The sequence below is a fragment of the Loxodonta africana genome, chromosome X, assembly GCF_030014295.1.
Source record: "Loxodonta africana isolate mLoxAfr1 chromosome X, mLoxAfr1.hap2, whole genome shotgun sequence".
NCBI lineage: Eukaryota > Metazoa > Chordata > Mammalia > Proboscidea > Elephantidae > Loxodonta > Loxodonta africana.
The window spans coordinates 26014378-26036585 of NC_087369.1; the positions used below are offsets into that span (position 1 = coordinate 26014378).

The 22208-nt window shown below is 40.1% G+C and overlaps 1 protein-coding gene and 1 long non-coding RNA gene across 3 annotated transcripts in view; one reads left to right on the forward strand and one right to left on the reverse strand.

Moving 5' to 3' along the window:
• Window positions 1-4005: 4005 nt before the first annotated feature.
• LOC135228885 (uncharacterized) lies at window positions 4006-10429 on the reverse strand. Its single transcript, XR_010319745.1, has 2 exons — window positions 10269-10429; window positions 4006-8642 (listed from the first exon to the last, which is right to left on the reverse strand). It is a non-coding gene; the product is annotated as an uncharacterized LOC135228885 (long non-coding RNA).
• ZFX (zinc finger protein X-linked) overlaps window positions 10383-22208 on the forward strand; it is a 68900-nt gene continuing 57074 nt past the window's right edge. For both annotated transcript variants that reach the window (XM_010595734.3, XM_023555145.2), the window contains exon 1: window positions 10383-10508. The gene's annotated coding sequence lies outside the window, so the exon portion shown is untranslated. The remainder of the gene's footprint in view (window positions 10509-22208) is intronic.

Consider the following 22208-nt stretch of genomic DNA (forward strand, 5'->3'; position numbering starts at 1 on the left):
TATCACATGCCAGTAAAATTATGCTGAAGGTAATTCAAAAACGGTTGCAGCAGTACATTGGCAGGGAACTGCCAGAAATTCAAGCCAGATTCAGAAGAGGATGAGGAATGAGGGATATCATTGCTGAGGTCAGATGGATTTTGGCTGAAAGCAGAGAATACCAGAAAGATGTTTACCTGTGTTTATTGACTATGCAAATGCATTCAACTGTGTGGATCATAACAAATTATGGATACTATTGAGAAGAATGAGAATTCCAGACACTTAATTGTGCTCATGAGGAAACTGTACACGGACTAAGAGGCAGTCTTTTGAACAGAGCAAGGGGATACCGTGTAGTTTAAAATCAGGAAAGTTGTTTATCAGGGTTGGATCCTTTCACCATACTTATTCAATCTGTATGGTCAGCAAATAATCCGAGGAGCTGGACTATAAGAAGAAGAATGCGGCATTAGGATTGGAGGAAGACTCATTAACAACCCTCGATATGCAGACGACACTGCCTTCTTTGCTGAAAGCTAAGAGGACTTGAAGCACTTATTGATGAAGATTAAAGACTATAGCCTTCAGTATGGATTACAACTCAACATAAAGAAAACAAAAATCCTTACAACTGGACCAATAAGCAGCATCACGATAAGTGGAGAAAAGATTGAAGTTGTCAAGGATTTCGTTTTTTACTTGGATCCACAATCAATGCCCATGGAAGCAGCAGTCAAGAAATCAAACAATGTATCACATTGGGAAAATCTGCTGCAAAAGACCTCTTTAAGGTGTTAAAAAGCAAAGATGTCATTTTGAGGACTAAGGTGCGCCTGACTCAAGCCATGGTATTTTCAATTGCCTCATATGCATGTGAAAGCTGGACTATGAATAAGGAAGATGGAAGAAGAATTGATGCCTTTGGATTATGGCATTAGGAAGAATATGGAATATACTATGAACTGCCAGAAGAAGGAACAAATCTGTCTTGGAAAAAGTACAGCCAGAATGCTCCTTAGAAGCAAGGATGGCGAGACTTTGTCTCAGGCACTTTGGACATGTTATCAGGAGGGACCAGTCCCTGGAGAAGGACATCATGCTTGGTAAAATAGAAAAAAAAAAAAAAAGAGGAAGACCCTCTACGAGATGAATTGACACAGTGGCTACAACAATGGGCTAAACCACTTCGCCACAAGGGTTTCCAAAACTTTAGAAGTATCCCATTAAAGTCAGAAACAAATCAAGGATGCCCACATCATCACTTTCATTCAACATTGTCCTGGCCAGCGCAATCAAACCTACCAACCAAAAAATCAACATACAAACAAAAACAAAAAAGATTTAAAAGAAAGAGTTGAACTTGTCATTATTTGCAGGGTATATGTCTTCATAAAAATGAAGGGAATGTACAAAGTTTTCAACTAATAAGAGAAATCAGTAAGGCTGCAGGATACAGCAGCAACTAATACACGCTTATGATGCCTTAATTATAATTCTAAAATAAAAAAAACTGAAAACCAAAGTTTTTTTTTTCTTTCCATGTTTGGTGTCAATACTTCTTTGGCATCAAAACCCTATCTGGGTCTATTTACTGTGTTAATATTGTAGAAATATTAATGTATTTGATTCCAGGGTGCTGCCTCAGACTTTGACAGTATTACATAATATATAATAAATACACTGTATTTCTCTCCAAAATTAAAAACATACTGAATTTGGAAACATCTTGCCCTAAGGGTTTTGGATAAGGGATTATAGACCTGTATTGTTCCTATACGTCAGTACTATTAGAAAATACTATAGAAATAAGACCCTCACTCATAATAAAAATTATAAGGCACCTAGTAAAAAAATCTAACAAAGCATGTTGGTGACTTTTCTGAAGAAAACCACAAAGCATAATTGAAAGATATATTAGGAAAAAAAAAGAATTAATGAAGAGGTATATCATATTCGGAGTTCCTGGGTTGTGCAAACGGTTAACGTGCTTGGCTGCTAACCAAAAGGACTAATGGACCACAACTACCACAGCCTCCACCAGACTGAGTCCAGGATTAGATGGTGCCGGCTACCACCACCAAGTGCTCTGACAGGCATCACAATAGAGGGTCCTGGACAGAGCTGGAGAAAAATGTTGAATAAAATTTAACTGATAAAAAAAAAGACCAGACTTACTGGTCTGACAGAGACTGGAGAAACACCAAGAGTATGGCCCCTGGACACCCTTTGAACTCAGTACTGAAGTCACTCCTGAGGTTCACCTTTTAGCCAAAGATTAGACAGGCCCATAAAATAAAATGAGACTAAATGGGCACACCAGGTCAGGGGTAAGGACGAGAAGGCAGGATGGGACAGGAAAGCTGGTAACGAGGAACCCAAAGTAGAGAAAGGGAGAGTGTTGACATGTCATGGGGTTGGCAACCAATGTCACAAAACCGTATGTGTATTGTTTAATGAGAAACTAGTTTGCTCTGTAAACCTTCACCTGAAGTACAATTAAAAAAAGACAAAGAAAAAAAAAAGGTTGGATTTTTGAGCCCACCCAGAAGCACCTTGGAAGAAAAGCCTGGCAATCTACTTCTGAAAAATCAGCCATTGAAAACCATATGGAGCACTGTTCTACTTTGACACACATGAGGTCATCATGGGTCAGAATCAACTCGACAGCAACTGTTACTGTTTCAGGTATATCATATTTATGGCAGAAAGACTCAATAAAGACACCAGTTCTATCCTAGTAAACTATAAATTCAATGTAGCTTAAAAAATACTATCAGGATGTTTTGTAAAATTTGATGAACTTTTTTTATTTACATGGAAATTTCCAAGAGGAGCCAAGACAATTCTAAAAAAGGAGAATGTAAGTTGGGGGTGGGGAGGAACTTGACCTAACAAAATAAAGACTTATAAAGAACCAAAAAAAACCAAACTCATTGCCATCAAGTCGATTCCAACTCATGCCAACCCCATGCGTTACAGAGTAGAACTGCTCCATAGTGTTTTCTTTGTTATAATCTTTATGGAAGCAGATTGCCAGGATTTTCTTCCTTGGTGTTGCTGGGTGGTTTCACACCACCAACCTTTAGCCTAGTAAAAAACCATTGCTGTCAGTTGACTCTGACTCATGGTGACCCCAAGTGTACTCAAGAACTTGCAGCAGATTTGTCTAATACGTCATTTGATTTCTTGACTGCTGCTTCCATGGATGTTGATTGTTGATCCAAGTAGAATGAAATTCTTGATAACTTCAATTTTTTCTCCATTTATCATGATGTTGTTTATTGGTCCAGTTTGAGAATTTTTGTTTGCTATTTGTTTATGTTCAGGTTAGGAGTCAACTCGACAGTGCTGGGTGGGTTTTTTTATGTTCAGGTGTAATCCATACTGAAGGCTGTGGTCTCTGACCTTCATCGTAAGCAAGATGATTCATCAAGTCATCTTCATTTTCAGCAATCAAGATTGTGTCATCTGCATATCGAGGGCTGTTATGAGTCTTCCTCCAACACTGATGCCGTGTTCTTTATATAGCGTGGCTTCTCAGATTATTTGTTCAGCATACAGATTGAATAAGTAAGGTGAAAAGATACAACCCTGCTGCACACCTTTTCTGATCCTGAACTATGCAGTATCCCTTTGCTCTATTCAAACAACTACCTCTTAATCTATGTACAGATTCTGCATGAGCACAATTACGTGTTCTGCAACTCCCATTCTTCATAATGTTATTCATAATTTATTATGATCTACACAGTCGAATGCCTTTGCGTAGTTGATAAAACACGGGTAAACATCTTTCTGGTATTCTCTGCTTTACTCAAGATCCATCATCTGACATCAGCAATGATATCCCTCATTCCATGTCCTCTTCTGAATCTGGCTTGAACTTTTGACAGTTCCCTGTTGATGTTGGCTACAGTAGTTTTTGAACTATCTTCAGCAAAATTTTGCTAGCAGGTGATATTAAATGATATTGTTCAATAATTTTCACATTCTGTTGGATTACCTTTCTTTGGAATGGGCACAAATATGGATCTCTTCCAGTTGGTTGGCCAGGTAGCTGTCTTCCAAGTTTCTTGACATAGATGGTGAGTGCTTTCAGTATTGCATCCATTTACTGAAGCATCTCAATTGGTATTCTGTCAATTCCTGGAGGCTTGTTTTTCACCAATGCCTTCAGTGCAGTTTGAACTTCTTCCTTTCGTACCAGCAGTTCTTGATCATATGTGACCTCCTGAAATGGCTGAATGTCTACCATTTCTTTTCGGTACAGCGGCTTTGTGTATTTCTTTCATCATCTTTGATAATTCCTGTAACGTTCAATTTTTTTGCCCATAGCATTCTTCAGTAATGCAATTCGAGGCTTGAATTTTTTCTTCAGTTCTTTCAGCTTGACGAATGTTAAGCATGTTCTTCCCTTTTGATTTTCTAATGCCAGGTCTTTGCACATTTCATTATAATATTTACTTTGTCTTTTGAGCTGCCCTTTGAAATCTTCTGTTCAGCTCTTTTACTTCATTTCTTCCTTTTGCTTTAGCTACTTCTTTACATTCAAGAGCAAGTTTCAGAGTCTCTTCTGACATCCATTTTGGTCTTTTCTTTCTTTCCCGTCTTTTTAATGACCTTTTGCTTTCTTCATGTATGATGTCCTTGATATCATTCCACAACTCGTCTGGTCTTCAGTCATTAGTGTTCATTGCATCAAATGTATTCTTGAGATGGCCTCTAAATTGAGGTGGGATACACTCAAGGTTGTACTTTGGCTCTCATGGACTCCTTCTAATTTTCTTCAGTTTCAACTTGAACTTGCATATGAGCAATTGATGGTCTCTCCCGTAGTTGGCCCCTGGGCTTGTTCTGACTGATGATATTGAGCTTTTCCATCGTCTCTTTTGATTTGATTCCTGTGTAATCCATTCAGCAAGGTTCACATGTATAGTCACCATTTATGTTGTTGAAAAAAGGTATTTGCAACCAATAAGTCAGTGGTCTTGCAAAGTTCTATTGTTCGATCTCTGGTGTGTTTTCTATTACCAAGGCCACATTTTCCAACTACTGATCCTTCTTTTTTATTTCCAACTTTTGCATTCTAATCACCAGTAATTATCAATGCATCTTGATTGCATGTTTGATCAATTTCAGACTGCAGAAGTTTGTAAAAATCTTCAATTTCTTCATCTTTGACGTTAGTGGTTGGTGTGTAAATTTGAATAATAGTTGTATTAACTGGTCTTCCTTGAGGGCATATGGATATTATCCTGTCACTGACAGCATTCTACTTGAGGATAGATCTTGAAATGTTCTTCTTGATGATGAATGTGACACTGTTCCTCTTCAATTCGTCATTCCTGGCATAGTAGACCATATGACTGTCGTATTCAAAATGGCCAATACCAGTCCATTTCAACTCACTAACCCCTAAAACCCCTAGGATACTGATATTCAAGCATTTCATTTTTGACAACTTCCAGTTTTCCTTGATTCATACTTTGTATGTTCCCTGTTCCAATTACTAAAGGATGTTTGCAGCTGTTACTTCTCACTCTGAGTTATGCCACATCACTAAATGAAGGTCCCTATGGTTTTACTCCATTTGCTTCATTAATGTCGACTCTACTTTGAGGGAGCAGTTCTTCCCCAGGACAGTGTTCTGTTGTTATCCTAAGGTTTTCATTGACTAATTTTCAAAAGTAGATCACTAGGCCTTTCTTTTTAGTCCATCTTACATCTCCATATATATGAAATAAACAACTTTATAAAATTTACTACTTGCAATGTACTCTATTTTCTATTCCGCTTTTAGACAATTCTAGTTGTAACACACCAAATTCATGGTTGTCAACTTTGATATACATTAATATCCCCAGAGGAGTTTTTTTTAAAAATATACCAATGCCGGAGTCCCACCCAAACAAATAAAATCAGAATCTCTGAAAGTGGGGCCTGCCCGTGCAGTGCCATGTTGTAAAAGTTCCCCAGGTGATTCTAATTAACTTCTTAACTTCATGACTTGCAATTTGAAAAACTGCCTTAGACTAAGTGAATTAAAAGACAAGCAGCGGACTACATATTTGTAACACATATAACAAGCAAAGGATTAATATTCAGAATGTATTAAATATTTCCACAAGTGAATAAGAAAAAAGACAACTCCGCAGAAAAACAGGAGTAATTTAATCCAAGATAATTCCCAGATGAGAAAAATTGTGTAGCTAATAATGTTTTTTTTTTTTTTTTTTTTAGATATTCAGGACTGTACTTGTTATCAAGGAAAAGTAAATGAATTTGAACCTATTTGGTGTGTTTCAGTCCATAGTAAATTATTATTCTTTCCACATTCAAATTTTTTCATTTTCAGCCAGCTGGAACCTCTTCAAACTGACTCCTGAGACCTTTTGCCACATTCCTAGTAAGCTTTGATATTTTCTGTTCTTTATGGTATGAAGAGATTTTTGTGGCTCATTTTTGACGTTCCAGATACAGCCCAGAAATCAGCCATCTCTCCAGTGAACCCTGGTTCCTTTCAGTGGAAAATTGTATATAGTGGACCCAATCTGGGCACCAGCGTGCTCATTGCTACTGGTCATCGTTTTGAGGCCTTATATATTGATTTTTCACTTGTTTAGTGGTGTGAGTTTATTTACAGGTATACAATCTATGAGCAACTGGTGATTTTCGGGAATTAAATAATGTCTTATTCAATTAATGACTCGTGTGAAAAACTGCTTGAAAATCACTTGTCAGTCATTATTTTCCTTGGGGAGGGTGTGTGACTTAAAGACTCAGATTAAAAACTCTTCTTTGACATTAATTATAACCAACTGAATTCCCGACAGATTACACAGCTTGTTCATGTTAAGATCATTTAAGTATCAAGTGTCAAGTATAAGATAAAAGGTTTATTTTTATAGAACATCCTTAGTTCATTAAAACTTCTAGGGCCTTTCTAGGGGAAGGTAAATATTTTCCAACCTTTCAGATATAAAATAATGAATTATCACAATTTTATCCAAGAAGGTCTATATTTTCTCATAAGCTAATAAGTTATTGCCTCCAATTTGGATTCCCATCAGTCTATGATAGGAAGTGAAAATCAACAGCTTCTTTTCTGAGTAATCTTTCTCTGGAAAAAAGATTGAAAGGCTTTGTATTGTTTCTGGCTCAAGGGCCTATAAACATGTCAGGGATTTTTAGTTATTAAAACACTGTCAAGACCTTGAGTCGATGCTTTTAACTCTCTGATATACATTAACAGCTCTGAAGGAACAAATAAATCTTAGCACATAATCAAAATTCCTTTGACTGCTTAGGAATCAGCTATTTTCTGTTCACAGCATATGCTTTTGAAATGTTCTGCTCTCAATCTCCCTAAATAAATTTTCCCTTTATTATGTGTTTATTTAAGTGAGAAAATGAAAGCACTTTAGAATGTTTTTACTCTGCCATACACAGCCTCCTCATTTGGAGTTCCCCAAGGGCAAGCACCACATCTTTGTTAGGCTCTGTGCCCAGAATTCTATAGGCCCCTAATACCAATACAATGGTCAAAAGTATCAAGACAAGATTGGGTGGAGGAAGCACTTTGTGTTCGAGATGTCAGGTGCATAATCATCCAGTGCTTGATTACCAAATGCTTTTAGTGATCTTAGGTGTACTCAAGGTCTTATTGTGGCTATTTTCATAAATTGTATCTTGTATTTTATTATATCAAACCATTTTTGGTCTGTGCTATTCGTATTTTGTGTCTTCACTTTATTATGGCTATTTTATAACAGTAAGTGTACCTCCAGTAAAATGATTATTATATACTGTTCTTTACAGCCTTTCATAAATGGATTTGAAGTACAAATTACTTTCTCTTTTTTGTAAACTCATAAAAATATTGTTGACTTCATCTGTATAATCATCTATAATTTTTCTTGGACATTAATAAAGAGTCATCTAATATAACTACTAGGCCATCTTTTCCTTGTTTCCTGCCAAAGTTAACACTCTTTTCATGCATAAAAAGTAATGACAAAGGGCTACTTCAAAGTGTCAATACCTAAACTACTTCTGACCTTTTAAATTGAAGAAACATCTTTTTCCTTTATGCTCCTTCAACACTCTTTTCTTAAGTGATCTCTACTGGTGGACTTACAAGTATTTGATGGTAATTATGGAATAACTAACAAGAATGCTGACATTAGGTTTTTGTGTTCTGAACATGCTGCTTAAGTTGGATGGGTGATGTTTCAGACCTCATTCTTGACATACCACAGCATTAAACGAAGGCCTTTGGAAAGTACTTTTAAACACAGGTTATCAATTTTTGAAAGTATATTAATGTGGGTACACAAGCTATTTCTTATATTTTTTACTTAAAAAAATATTGCTTAGTTTTATTTACCTTTCTGTGAATACAGTCTGTATCAGCCTGACAGAATTTTCTAGAAACCATAAAGACATGTTGTCATTTACCATTTTTGAAATGAAATATAATCACTTGAAAAACAATCAAAGCTGAAGCCTTGAGGGTGTGGTGAAGAAGATGGGGGGCTTCCTTTCCACCTATCCTCCAATTTATGGCTATGTTTTCTCCCCAGGAATGACAGACCACAAGCGTTTCTCATCCTTACCCCACCTGCAAGTCATCCATACTGCAGCTCTAGAAGAAACCACACCTAAAGAATTAAAGGAAGACACAATGAAAATATTTAATCAAATAGAAAATATCCAGGAAGACACAGAAATAATAATAATAATAATAAAAACTAAATGGGAATTCTGGAGTTTAAAAGCACAATAACCAAAATGTAAAATTCTAGAAGGTCCCAAATGTTCTAAAATTCATTGTGGTGATTGTTTTAAAGCTTTATAAATATGCTAAAAACCAGTGAATTATATACTGTAAATGGGTACGCTGTATGGTATGTGGGTCATATCTTAATAAGGTGTTTTAAAAAAACAAAACAAAAAAGCTATCGCCTTAAAGAAAATTACTATCTAGTACATTCTCAGAGATTTCTTAACTGAACCTTTACTTTTCCTTTTTGAAAGCCTTTCATGATTGCAAAATGCCTGAGAAAAGCGACAACTTGCATTCTGGGAGTTAAGAGTTATGAGAGGAAACTATAATACATGGCCTCTATATTTAAAGAGATTTTACACCGGTATGCTAGTTACTTTATAGTTTTCGTGTCCTTTACTGTTTAAAAGGTCTTTAACATTTAGTGCTGTATTGAAGTATAGCATCTCAAATTCTGGATTGATGTAGAGTTAAGACCACACTAATTAACTTTTTACCAGTAACTTTCAAACAGAGTTTGGGTCCCAAGTTCAGTATGGAAAGAGCATAAAAATTTAAACCAATGAAAATGCAAAATACACATTTTTTGAGTTGATAAATGCTGTTTGTTTAATCAAAAATTTCCCTTCTTTCCCAAGTCTTTTTCAACTTTAAAAGGCTTGTTTAAGCAGTTTGTAAAAAACATATACCCAATTCTGCTACCCTATATATGTATTAAAGAATGTGGAAAACTATTTACGAAACAATTACACAAGACTTACATTTCATACGTTCCCAAAGTCTGAAATGCATTGATGCATACACAGAAAATACACATTAAAAATTTCTGGTCATTGCAATGTGCGCAACCATTTTCAAAATGTAACACTTCCCTCATTTCATTCGCAAACTAATAAAATCAATTAGCTTCTCTGAATGCTTAATTTAAAAAATTAAACGGTTTGGCAGTTGCTCTCGGAAAAAACCCTTCTCCCCCTCTTGCCCACACACCCATTTGGACTGGCAAGCCCATTTTTATTTTATTTCAAAGATTTTTTTTTTTTTTTTTTTTTAAAGCAAAGGCAGGGGACAGAGGGGTTGCTAAATTTGTCTTTCTTCCCAGTCACCGGGATGAAGAAAAACATTTATTGCGGGTGGGGGTCTGAGGGCCTGCAAACAACTCGAGCTGGCGCCTCTGCCGGGACCGGCGCGGAGAGGCGGTAGGTCTCCCGGGAGGCCCCCGGGGGCGGCCGCGGCCCTCGGGAGATGGTGGGGGGCGGCCGGCCGGGTGCGGGCCGCTTGCCTCTCCGCGGGTCGGCCCCGCGTGGGGTTTACGGCCGAGGCGGCGGCGGCGGCGGCAGCGGCGCGTGTGTGGCGGCGGGCGGGAGCGCGGAGGAGGTGGAAAGAAGGGGGGCGCTGTCACGGAGACTCCGGCCGCCGGAGACCCCGCCGCAGCGAGACCACTGGACACCCCGGCCGCGGGGCGTGAGCGGCGCCGACCCGGGGCGCCAGGGGGACCCACCGGGCGGAGGAGGGGGCCCTTCTACCCTTCCGCATTTTCCTGGGTCTCTCTCCCGGGCAGTGACGTGACGTGCTGACGGCGGGCCCGTGCCGGGGAGCTGGGCCGCTTTTTGTCAGCTCCGAGCTCGGCCCCTCCTCCCTCCCTCCGCCCGCCCCACCAGCCGGAGCCCGGCCCAGTGCTCCAGAGAAAGGCCGGCCTGCAGCACCCGCCACCGTCGCCGACCGCCCGCACGCCCGTCCGGTGAGTCCCGGGCGCTGGCGGGGCCTAGCACGCGCGCAGCGGCCTGGTCCCGGCCTGGTCGGCGGCCCGCAAGGCGCCTTCCCGCGCTAGGCCGGGCGGCGTGGCGCGCGGCGCCGAGCAGGCCCCGAGGAGGCCGCAGTTAGGCCCGGGGAGGAGCCCGGCTGCCCCGATCGGTGGCGGAGGCGCGTTCCGTAAGCGGGCGGGGGTTGGGGGAGGGTCGCCCGGTAGCCCGTGAGGCGGCTGAGGGGCTCCGGGTCGACGCCACGGCCGGCCCTGGGCACTGCGCGGGGTCGAGGCCTGGTGAGGAGGCGAAGGCTGCAGGCGTGAGGTGAAGGCCGCAGGCCGGCCGGGCCGATTTTCGCTATGTAAATATCGGTGAGGGGGGGAGGGACGGGGGACAAGATGGCGGCGGCTCGGCGCCTGCTGCAGGGGACGGTTGAGGGGGTTGCCGGGAGGGGGAGCCGCCATCTTGAAGGCGGTGTCGGGAGAGAAAATTCCGCTACAGCCCGTGAGGGGGGGTCGGAGAGCGGGCGGTAGCGGCGCCGGTGAAGGGCCCGGGAAGCCCGGCGCGATGGCGTGTGCGCGCGGAGGGGCGTGCTCGTTCCCCACAGCGGCCATTGCCCTCGCCGCCATGATGAGAGTTTGGGCTCCAGGTCCTCGGCGGCAGCGCCACCTTCCTGTCCTGCCTGCCGCAACCCCGTGACTGACTGCTGTTTCCGCTGCATTTTAACTGAGCTGCCGCAGGCGGCCGTCGCTGCCGCTGCCCAGGCGCCGAGCCCGGGGGTGTTGGGCCACTGCGTTTGTAGCTCACTCCGTATCGGCATCTCGCCTCACCAAGGCAGATGGGACATCAAGAAATTTTAAAGTTATGAGTGCCTCTTAGGGTGCTCTCTGTGTGCTTGTTTTCCAACAATCATTGTCTTCTCCAGTATCTGAATAAAGAAATAAAAATGAAATTTGATGGCAAAGAAGTTCTAATCACTCTTTTGTCCAATAGAAGAAAAGTGCAGATTGCACAACACCAAAGCGGAGGAATAAAATTGTGGAGTCTTTTTATTGTCGTTTATTTGGAAACAGCTGTGTTGACGAGCTTCTTTTAAACTATTAATTAATCCCCTTATACTGTTTGCTCTTTAATGAGTTTCATACTATTTACTGTTTTTCAGGGTTAAGAAAAAGACAAAGGTTTTTTTATTTTTAATTGAAGGACAGCATAATCTAATGAAGTATTTATTGTTCCTGTACCTGTCATGGTATTTAAATTATTTGAAAAGTTTTAAGATTGAGTACCATCCCATAACGTACTGTTGATTGCGCAGTATACCACTTTCCTGGTACAGTCGGAGCCCACTGTTTGCGATGCACTCTGCTAGGTGTTAGAAAGATTAAAACGGTTGTGGTAATGCAGACGGTGGCTGCAAGAAGCTCGTTGTCCAGAAGTAGATGAGACCAGGTGAAATGCACTAAGTGCTGCGGAAAAGGTACACCCAGTTACTGGGGGTCCAGACGAAGGCGGGGTTTTTATTTGGAGCATCAGGACAGGGTTCCTGGTGTAGGGTAGGCGAGAAGGTTTCTGAAGGATGGGTAGGACTTTGTGAGGTAGAGGTGGGGTGGGGGAAGGGCATTTCAAGGGTGAGGCTTCTTCAGAAAACAGCAAGTGTTTACCGTTTGGCTGGAATCGATGGTATAGACATGCTAGAAATGGTAGTTGCCAAAGAGCTGGCCTGCTATGTGGGAGGGGCTTCTACTCTGCGTGGGAGAGAGCAGCGAAGGGCCTTCTACCAGCGGAGTGAAGATACACCTGAGCTGTGCTCTGTATTCGTTTAGCAGCTCTGGCTCCAACCATTGGACTAGGAAAAGTTGCAAAGGTGAGAAATAACGAGAGTGGGTAGTAAGTTGATCAGTGTTTTCACTACCAGAAAGATGATCAAGAATGTTCGGAAGTAAGATGTGCCATTTTTTGAATGACACATCTCTATTAGACAGCTGCTCCTTTTTTCTATCTTAACTTCTCACCCCAAATAACCTTTTGCTCAGGGGTGTTATAATTTTTATAGTGAACAAGTAGGGAGGGGTTTCTAATGTTTCGTTGAAAATTACAGGACTGGTGCTGTGGGTTACACAAAAATGAATGAATTCAATAAGTATTCTTATGATAATTTTTTAATAAGTCAGTTTTGGAAAGTAAGAAGAGCAATGGCCTTCAGATGGCCTTTTGCCATCGGTGGTGTGCTTTCCCCTGGTCAAAGTAACTGCCTATTTTTTTGAGAGGGTAATTAAGGCTTTCAGCTAAGCCAAGCCTCTCAGCTCATGTTTTTATAAATACTTGACAATCTTGGATACACAAATTCTGTGAAACATGTGGGGAACTTGTTCTCCAGAATTTATGATATACATTCATAAGGAGCATGGGCATTCACTAAAAACTGGCTTCAGGTTTTCTACTTTCCTAAACTGCAACAGGTTCGAACGATACTCCATGAGAGGACCGAGGGAACTGGAGATTCCCATGTTTATCATAAAGGGCCGTTGTTCAGAAAAGTTTGAGAAATAGTAGATTGCAGGAAACAGACTAGAAGCAGGTTGCTAAGGCGGGCTGTGGTTGTGGAGGTGTTAAAGGTAAACATAAGCTGTAGAAGAAGCAGTTGCTTATATCTTGACAGCTGGGAAATACATAGAAGAGCTATGAAGAAGATAGAATTATATTACTGTACAGTACTTTGGCAGTAAATGTCCCAGTACAGCAACCATGGATGTTTATGATGAAATTAGACTCAATTTGTATTATTAAGAAAACAGGTAAGTGTATAGTTTAGGAGGATTTCGACCAGAAATGGCTAAATGTGTTTTTTGCTTGAAGGGGTAGAACTTGATGAGCTGAAAACTGACCTCGTTACCCAGTCAGGCACCTTCGATAAATCAAGTGTTAGTGTATTTTTCCAGGAGCCCTGGTGGCACAATGGTTAAGTGCTTGGCTGCTAACCAAAAAGTCAGCAGTTCGGACCCGCCAGTGGCTCCATGGGAGAAAAGACCTGGCAATCTGCTCCCATAAAGATTAAGAAAGCCAAAACTCCTTGCCATTGAGTCGATGCCGACTCATAGCGACCCTATACGACAGAATAGAACTGCCTCTTAGCCTTTCCAAGGCTGTAAATCTTTGGGGAAATAGACTGCCGCAGCTTTCTCCAGTGGAGCAGTTGGTGGTTTTGAACCACCATCTTTTCTGCTGCTAAGCGAGTTCTTAACCATTGTACCACCAGGGCTCCATCCCATAAAGGTTATAGCCTAGAAAACCCTATGGGGCAGTTCTTCTCTGTCCTGTATCACTGAGTCGGAACTGACTCAAGGCTACCCAATGACAGTGTATTTTTCAGATAGATGCAAATTTCCTTTTTCAAAGAAACATTCACAATGCTTTTTTGTAAATGCTTACTCTCTAACCTTGTAGTGTTACTGATTAATCTTTTTTGTATTTTTTGTGTTTCTGCACACTGGCAATTCCAAGCCTGTTTTGCTCTCAAAACTCCTCAACTCATCCTGGAAATCCTCACTCCCAGCAAAGATTACCTAATCTTTTACTTAACTGAAAAGGAAAGGGGGCCATCTGATAGAAACAGTTGTTTTCCTCCCTTCTGCATCATGCTTTTCCTCTATTTCCACCTAGAATTTCTTCCTTTCCTTTTGGTGCAAGAAGAATTGTTCTCCTTCCAGTCCAGCTGCTCTGCCTGTCCTCTTCACCCTGACCTGCTTCCTTTGGGACGGAGCTGTCAGTGATGCCGTCTCTTGCATCATTACCCTCTGACTCTGCTGTCTCCTCTCCATCTCCTTACAAGTCTGCCTACATTTGCTCATCCTATAGCATCCTCACCTGTCTTCTCTTTCCTTTTACCAGTAGTTTATTTCTTTTCATCCCACTTAATTCCTTTACCCAGTAGTTCCCAAACTGGGCTGCAGTGTCCTTACCATGCCCACCTTCTCTTCTGGTTTCTCATTTAGCATTTCCTGTTGCCTGGTGACCATCTCCAACAGGTGGCTTATTGACACCCCACACTCACCATGGCTGCAGCCAAATTTATCCTGCACACAGTAGGTGACCACTAATATTATGAAAATCTTTTTTGACCCAAAGCCCCTGTTGCCTGCTTTCTTTCTGTTAATAGCACTGTGATTTTTCCAGGATTTTATTCTTTCTTCTCTGTCCCATAGAGCAATATAGATATCTTTAATTTAGCATTTAATCTTATAGATAATTTTTTAAAAATTGGAGTAAAATTCACATAAGATTAACGATTTTAAGGTGAACAATATAGTGACTTTTAGTGCATTCACAGTGTTGTGCAACCACCACCTACCTCTATCTGCTTTCAAAACATTTCCATCACCCCAGAAGGAAATCTCATACTCTTGAAGCAATTACTCTCCGTTCCCCACCTTAATCTATTATATTTTAGCTGTGTTTATCTTTTTATCTTCTTGCCTGCACTGTGAATGTAGAGACAGGTTCTCATTTTGCTTTGTCCTCAAGCAGTACACGGTCCATGGTTATTATCTGCAAAAACAATCTCAATTATTGGGTGCAGAGAATGTTATGTAATTGAATAGTTTTCCAGTTGAAATCAAGCAATCAGTATGTTCTTTGGCCAAAGCATATGAATATTAAGGGTACCAGATCAAGCCAGAGGAGTTCGGTAACCATCACCACCCCCCGCAACACACACACTTTAACTGATTGAAATATGGCCAGCCCATTCTTGTTCCTGCCAAACTATTTTTCCAAACAACATTTTATAAAATCCAGGTATCTTGTAACTGTATTCTACTCAAAGGGAGGTAAACTGTAAGGAAACTATGTGGTCTTGAAGGGTACAGCTAATTAGCTCTTAAAATATAGATGGAAAAAATTTTAAATTATCAAGTATTTAAAAATCACGAAAAGCATAAATCACCCCAAATTAACAAATTTTAATATTTTGTTACATATTTGCTTCATATCTTTTTCTATTTAAAGAAACAAAATCTCACAGGTTCAGTTAAAGGGTGCCTCCCAACCTATCCCATCTGGTTTTTTCTTCACCAGAAGTAACTGATGCCCTTGTATGTGTGTACCCAAAACAATATCAAGTATTGCTTTGTATGTTTTATCTTTACATAAATGGCGTCATACTGTGTGTCATTTAATTTTTTTTTTCCTCCCTCCAGTTAGTGTGAATCCAGTTCAGGAGTTCTCAAAGTGTGGTCCAGGGATTCCCGTGGATCCTTAAGATTCTTAAATGGGGTCTATTAGAGCAAAGCTATTTTTATAATCATATTATTTGCTTTTTTTTAATTCTCATTCTTCTGTACTCTGTATGAGTATAGTGTACAGTGGTGTTTTCAGGAGGCTACGTGACGTGGTGTCCTGATGGATTGGATGCGGAAGCGGTTAGGGGAATCCAGCTGTCCTCTATTAAGCCACATGTTAAGAGAGATTTGCAGAAATATAAAACAGTACCACTCTACTCACTAAGCTTTTTTTGTCTTGGGGGGGAAAAAATATTGTGTTTTTGGTAAAAGTTTACCCAGCAAATTAGGTTCTCATTTAACAATTTCTATACATATTGTTCTGTGACGCTGGCTACATTTTCACAGTATACCAGCATTCTCGTGATTTCCATTCTGGTTGCTCTGTTTCCCTTAATCTAGCTTTCCTGTCCCCCTTACCTTCTCATTTTTGGTCTAGAGAAAATGTTTACCATTCGGTTGCATCCAGATGATTATTTACAGGAGCACAGTTCTCTTGAGTGACATTATTTATTTTATGGGCCGACCCGTCACCTGGCTGAAAGGTGACCTCTGGGAGTGGTTTAAGTTCCAAGTTTAAAGAGTATTTCAGAGTAATAATCTCAGGGGTTTATCCAGTCTCTATTAGTCCTGTAAGTCTGGCCTTGAAAAATAGTTATTTTTAATAAATGTCATTTATGTTTACATATACTGGGTTTATTGTTTTTTATGAATTAATGTTTTTAAATGTCTCAGTTTTCATTTTTAATGTGGTGAATATCTTTAGATGTAACCCACATAAACAAAAGCTTTTTGGAGTCTTCAATTTTTAAGAGTCCTGACGCTAAGAAGTTTCAAAATCTAGTTCATTCATTTTGCTTGTATTTTGTATAAATATACTGTGGTTTGTTTATCCATTCTAAGGATATGGTTGTTTGGAGTATTCTGCCATTTCAAACAATGCTGCAACATCCTTGTCCATGGTTATTTTCTCTTGGGATTATAATAGAAGTAGAATTGCTATGTTGAAGGGCCTGCGCATTGTCAGCTTTTCTGGGAATTGCCAAATTGTCATTGTGTTTCAGTTTTTCTGTATCATTGTCAAAAAATTAGACTTTGCAGTTTTTTTCTGGCCTGTTGCATATACATGTTATCTCATTGCTCTTTTGATTTTGCATTCCTTAGATTACTAGTGAGGTTGACCTTTTTTTCCCTCTCATTTATTTACCAGCCATTTGAGTTTTCTGTGAATTGCTTGTGCCTATCCTTGGTCCGGAGCTCTGGTGGTACAGTGGTTAAAGAGCTTGACTGCTAACCAACCCACCAGCCACTCCTTGAAAACCCCATGTGGCAGTTCTGCTCTATCCTATAGGGTCGCTGTGAGTTGGAATCAACTCAGTGGCAACAGGTTTTTTTTTTTTTTAATCCTTGGCCCATTTTGCTGTTGGATTGTTCTTTCCTTACTGATTTGTAGATATTCTTTTTATATACCGGATACTAATGATTTGCTGGTTATGTGCAGTGGAAGTATCTTTCTTAATCTATGGCTTGTCTTTTAGCTTTGTTTATGGAATTTTTTTGTATGGGACTTCTTAATTTGAAGATATGTACTCTGTTTTCTCATTTATGACTTCTGTTTTATGGTGTCTCCAAGAAGTTCCTCCCTTATCCTATGGTAATGCAGATAGTCTTTTTGTATTTTTATATAGGTTTTGAAGTTTACTTTTTCGTACATAGGTCATTAATCCATCTGGAATTTTTTTCTCCTCTATTGTGTGATGTAGCGATATAGTCTTATGTTTTTCACATGGATTTATCAAATAGTTCAGCCTTTCTCCCCACTGATTTATAGTGCAACTCCTGCGGTATTTCATAGTCCCACGTATAGATACCTGTTTCTAGTTTCTCTCTTCTGATTTCATTGGTCTGTTTGCTTATCTCTATACCTATACTAACCAAAAACCAAATCAAACCCGTTGCCGCTGAGTTGATTCAGACTCATAGCGACCCTATGGGACAGAGTAGAACTGCTCCATAGCAGCTGGTGGGTTCGAACTGCCGACCTTTTGGTTAGCTGCCAAGCACTTAACCACTGCGCCACCAGGGCTCTGTACCTATACTACCCAGTTTTAGTAACGATAGCTTTATAATAAAGTCTTTTAAAAAAATTTATTCTGTTTTTGTTGAGAATATACACAGCAGAACATACACCGATACAACAATTCCTACGTGTACAATTCAGTGACATTGATTCTTCAAGTTTTGCAGCCATTCTCACCCTCCTTCTCTGAAATGTTCTTCCTTCATTAACATAAACCCGCTGCCTCCTAAGGTTCTTACCTAATCTTTCGAGTTTGGTGTTGTCATTTTGATCCCATATAGATAGATCTGAAAAGAGCGTAATGCTCAAGGCAGACATTTTTTACTAGTTAAGCTAGACTATTGTTTGGTTTTAAGATGACTTCAGAGGATATTTTTTGGTTTAAGATTTAAAGATTCTCTCAGGGCAGTAGTTTCAGGGGTTCATTCAGCCTTCATGGCTCCAGAAAGTGAAGTCCATGAAAATCTGAAATTCTGTTCTGCCTTTTCCCCCTTTTGATCAGGATTCTTCTGTGGACTCTTAGATCAAAATGTTCAGTAATGGTAGCCAGGCATCACCCATGGCAAAAGAGGCAGTTAGCCACACATTCTTTACTAAAACCTGTTGCCGTGAAGCTGTTTCTGACTCATAGTGACCCTATAGGTCAGAGTAGAACTGTCCCGTAGAGCTTCCAAGGAGCGCCTGGTGGATTTGAACTGCTGACCGTTTGGTTAGCAGCCGTAGCACTTAACCACTACGCCACCAGGGTTTACACATTCCGTATCCTCCTCGTATTCCTGACTCTCTTTCTTCCTCTGTCACTCCAGGCAGATAGAGACCAATTGTCAAGCCTTGTTTGGCTTCCTGCAAGGTTTTAAGACCTCAGCTGCTACTCAATGAACTAGGCTGAGGCAGAACCGAAGCACTAAACAGGTTATTAGGCCATTTAACTGGAATGTCCCATGAAATCATGACCCTAAACCTGCAAACGTAGGAACCGATTCCTTTAGGTTTTTGGCTGTACATAAGCAGTCTCAGCAGCTCCTGTGTGTGTGTGTGTGTGTGTGTGTGTGTGTGTTCCTGTTGTAAATATATCACACAACTTTTGCCAGTTCAGCTCTTTACAGGTATAGTACTTACTGACAGCAATTACAACTATCGGCTGTTCTACCCCAGTCTTAATCAGTGTGATATTTCCATCACCTGTAACCCCCTCCTTTCCTCCGTCTCACCTCTGGTAACCACTAATAAACTTGGGTCCCTATACATTTGCCATTTCTTGTCTTTTTATATGAGTGAGGTCATACAATATTTGTCCTTTTGTGATTGACTTATTTCACTCAGCATAATGTCTTCAAGCTCCATCCATCTTGTAGCATGTGTCAAGACTTCGTTTCTTCTACTGGCTGAGTAGTATTCCATTGTATGTATGTTCCACATTTTGTTTATCCAGTCATCTGCTGATGGGCATTTGTTTCCACCTTTTGGCTATTGTGAATAGCACTACAAAGAACATTGATGTACAAGTACCTGTTTGAATTTGCTTTCAAATCCTTCGAATTTATACCTAGAAGTGTAATTGCTGGGTCATATGGTAGGTCTATTTTTAGTTTTTCGAGGAACCACCACACTGTTTCCCACAATGGCTGTTGCATTTTGTAGTCCCATCAGCAGTGGATAAGCATTCCAGTTTCACCACATCTTTGCCAACATTTGTTATTTTCTGTTTTTTTAATCTTAGCCACCCTAAACCAAACCCAAGTCCATTGCTGTGGAGTTGACTCTGAATATAAAATAGTGACCCTATAAGACAGAGTAGAACTGCTCCATAGGGTTTCCAAGGAGCAGCTGGTGGATTCGAGCTGCCAGCCTTTTGGTTAGCAGCCAGGCTCTTAACCACTGCGCCACCAGGGCACCTTTGCCACTCTAGTGGAAGTAAAGTAGTATCTCATTGTGGTTTTGATTTGCATCTCTCTGATGGCTAATGACATTGAGCATCTTTTCGTATGTTTAGTGGCCATTTGGTAAAATGACTATTCAAGTCCTTTGCCCATTTTATGATTGGGTTGTTGTCTTTTAGTTGTTGTCAAAGTTTTATGTATATTTTGGTTATTAGATTCTTATTGAATATTTGGCTTCCAAAGAAATTCTCCCAGGTGTTTGGTTATGTCTAAGAAATTTCCATGACTGTGCCCCTGTGTGCTCTATTGTCTATAGTAATATACCTGCAGCACCTACAATTATGTATGTAGAAATATCCACAACCAAACCTGTATCTGCAAGTAGTGTGCTCCCTTACACCCTCCCACACCTCTTTAGCATACCTATCTACCTATGTATCGATTCATAGATTGTTAATACTGTTGTTGCAGGATTATGTATATTACAGTAATTACTGCAGTTGCCGCTTATTCTTGCATTCCTTTTAGTGACTTCCTTTGTCTTGGTCATGTTGTGCTGACTTCCACATATTGTATATTACTTTTCCCTTAACCAGTATTAATACGTGTCTTCTATCTAGTTAGTAATTTCCCCTCCCTCCCCCTCCCATCCCTGGTAACCATCAAATAATTTTTTTTTCCTGTGTGCAAACCTTTTCTTGTTTTTTTTAATAAGTGGTCTTATACAATATTTGTCCTTTTGTGATTGATTCATTTCACTCAGCATAATGTCCTCCAAATTTGTCCATGTTGTGAGACATTTCGTGGATTTGTCGTTATTGATTGTTGCATAGTATTCCATTGTGTTTATGTATCACAGTTTGTTTATCCATTCATCTGTTGATGAACACTTAGGTTGTTCCCCTCTTTTTGCTGTCATGCATAATACTGCAATGAACATGGGTGTGCATATGTTTCTTCATGTTACTGCTCTTCTTTAGGGTATATACCTAGGAGTGGGATTGGTGGATAATACGGTATTTCTAGCTTTTTGAGAACTCATGCTATGCCTTTTTCCATAGTGGTTGTACCATTTTACCTTCCCAGCAGCAGTTGTATGAATTCCAATTTCCCCACAACCCCGCCAGCGTTTGTTATTTTTTGTTTTTTTGATTCGTGCCGTTATTGTCAGGTATCTTATTGTAGTTTTGATTTGCATCTCTCTAATGGTTAATGATTAATGATTGCGAACATTTCTTCATGGGTTTGTTAGCCACCTAAATGTTGTCTTTGGTGAAATGTCTGTTCATATCTTTTGCCCATTTTTTAATTGGATTGTTTGTCTTTTGGTTGTTGAGGTGTTGAAGTTTTCTATGAATTTTAGAGATGAGACCCTTTTTTTTCCCAGGCTGTAGGTTCTCTTTTTTACTCTTCTGGAGAAGTCATTTGATGAGCATAAGTGTTTAATCTTTAGGAGGTCCCATTTATCTAGTTCATCTTTTGTTCTTTGTGTATTTTTATGTTTGGTATTCTATTTATGCCATATATCAGGGCCCCTAATGTTTTTTCTTCCATGATCTTTATAGTTTTAGATTTTATATTTAGATTTTTGATCCCTGGTGGCATGGTGGTGAAGTGTTCTGCTGCTAACCAAAAGGTTGGCAGTTCAAATCCAGCAGCTGCTCCTTGGAAACCCTACGGAGCAGTTCTGTTCTGTCCTGTAGGGTCGCTATGAGCCAGAATTGACTCCACAGCAATGAGTTTTTTTGGTTTTGATCTGGTTTGAGTTAGTTTTTGTATATGGTGTGATGTATGGGTCCTGTTTGATTTTTCTACAGATAGACAGTCAGCCAGTTTTGCCAGCACCACTTGTTAAAGAGACCGTCTCTTCCCCATTTAATGGACTTTGGCTCTTTGTTGAAGATCAACTGTCAGTAGGTGGATGGATTTACATCTGGGTTCTCAATTCTGCTCTATTGGTCTATTTGTCTGTCTGTCGTTGTACCAGTACCAGGCTGTTCTGACTACCATGGCTGTAAAGCAGGTTCTGAGATTAGGTAGTGTGAAGCCTCCTACTTTGTTCTTCTTCAGTAATGCTTTACTTATCCAGGGCCTCTTCCTTTCCATATAAATTTGGTGATTAGTTTGTCCATTTCGTTAAAGAGTGCTGTTGAAATTTGGATTGGGATTGGGTTATATCTGTAGATTTCTTTGGGTAGTATTGACGTTTTCACAGTATTAAGCCTGCCTGTCCATAATCGTGGTATGTTCTTCCATTTATGTAGGTCTCTTTTGGTTTTTATTAGATTTATTGCTAGATACTGTGTAATTTATGTTATCGTTGTAAGTAGGATTTTCTTTTAATTTCTATTTAATTATTGTTGATGAATAGGGAACATTTTTGACTTATGTATTGTTATTATTTTGACTTATTATGTATTATTTACTATGTCCAATAGGGTCGCTATGAGTCGGAACTGA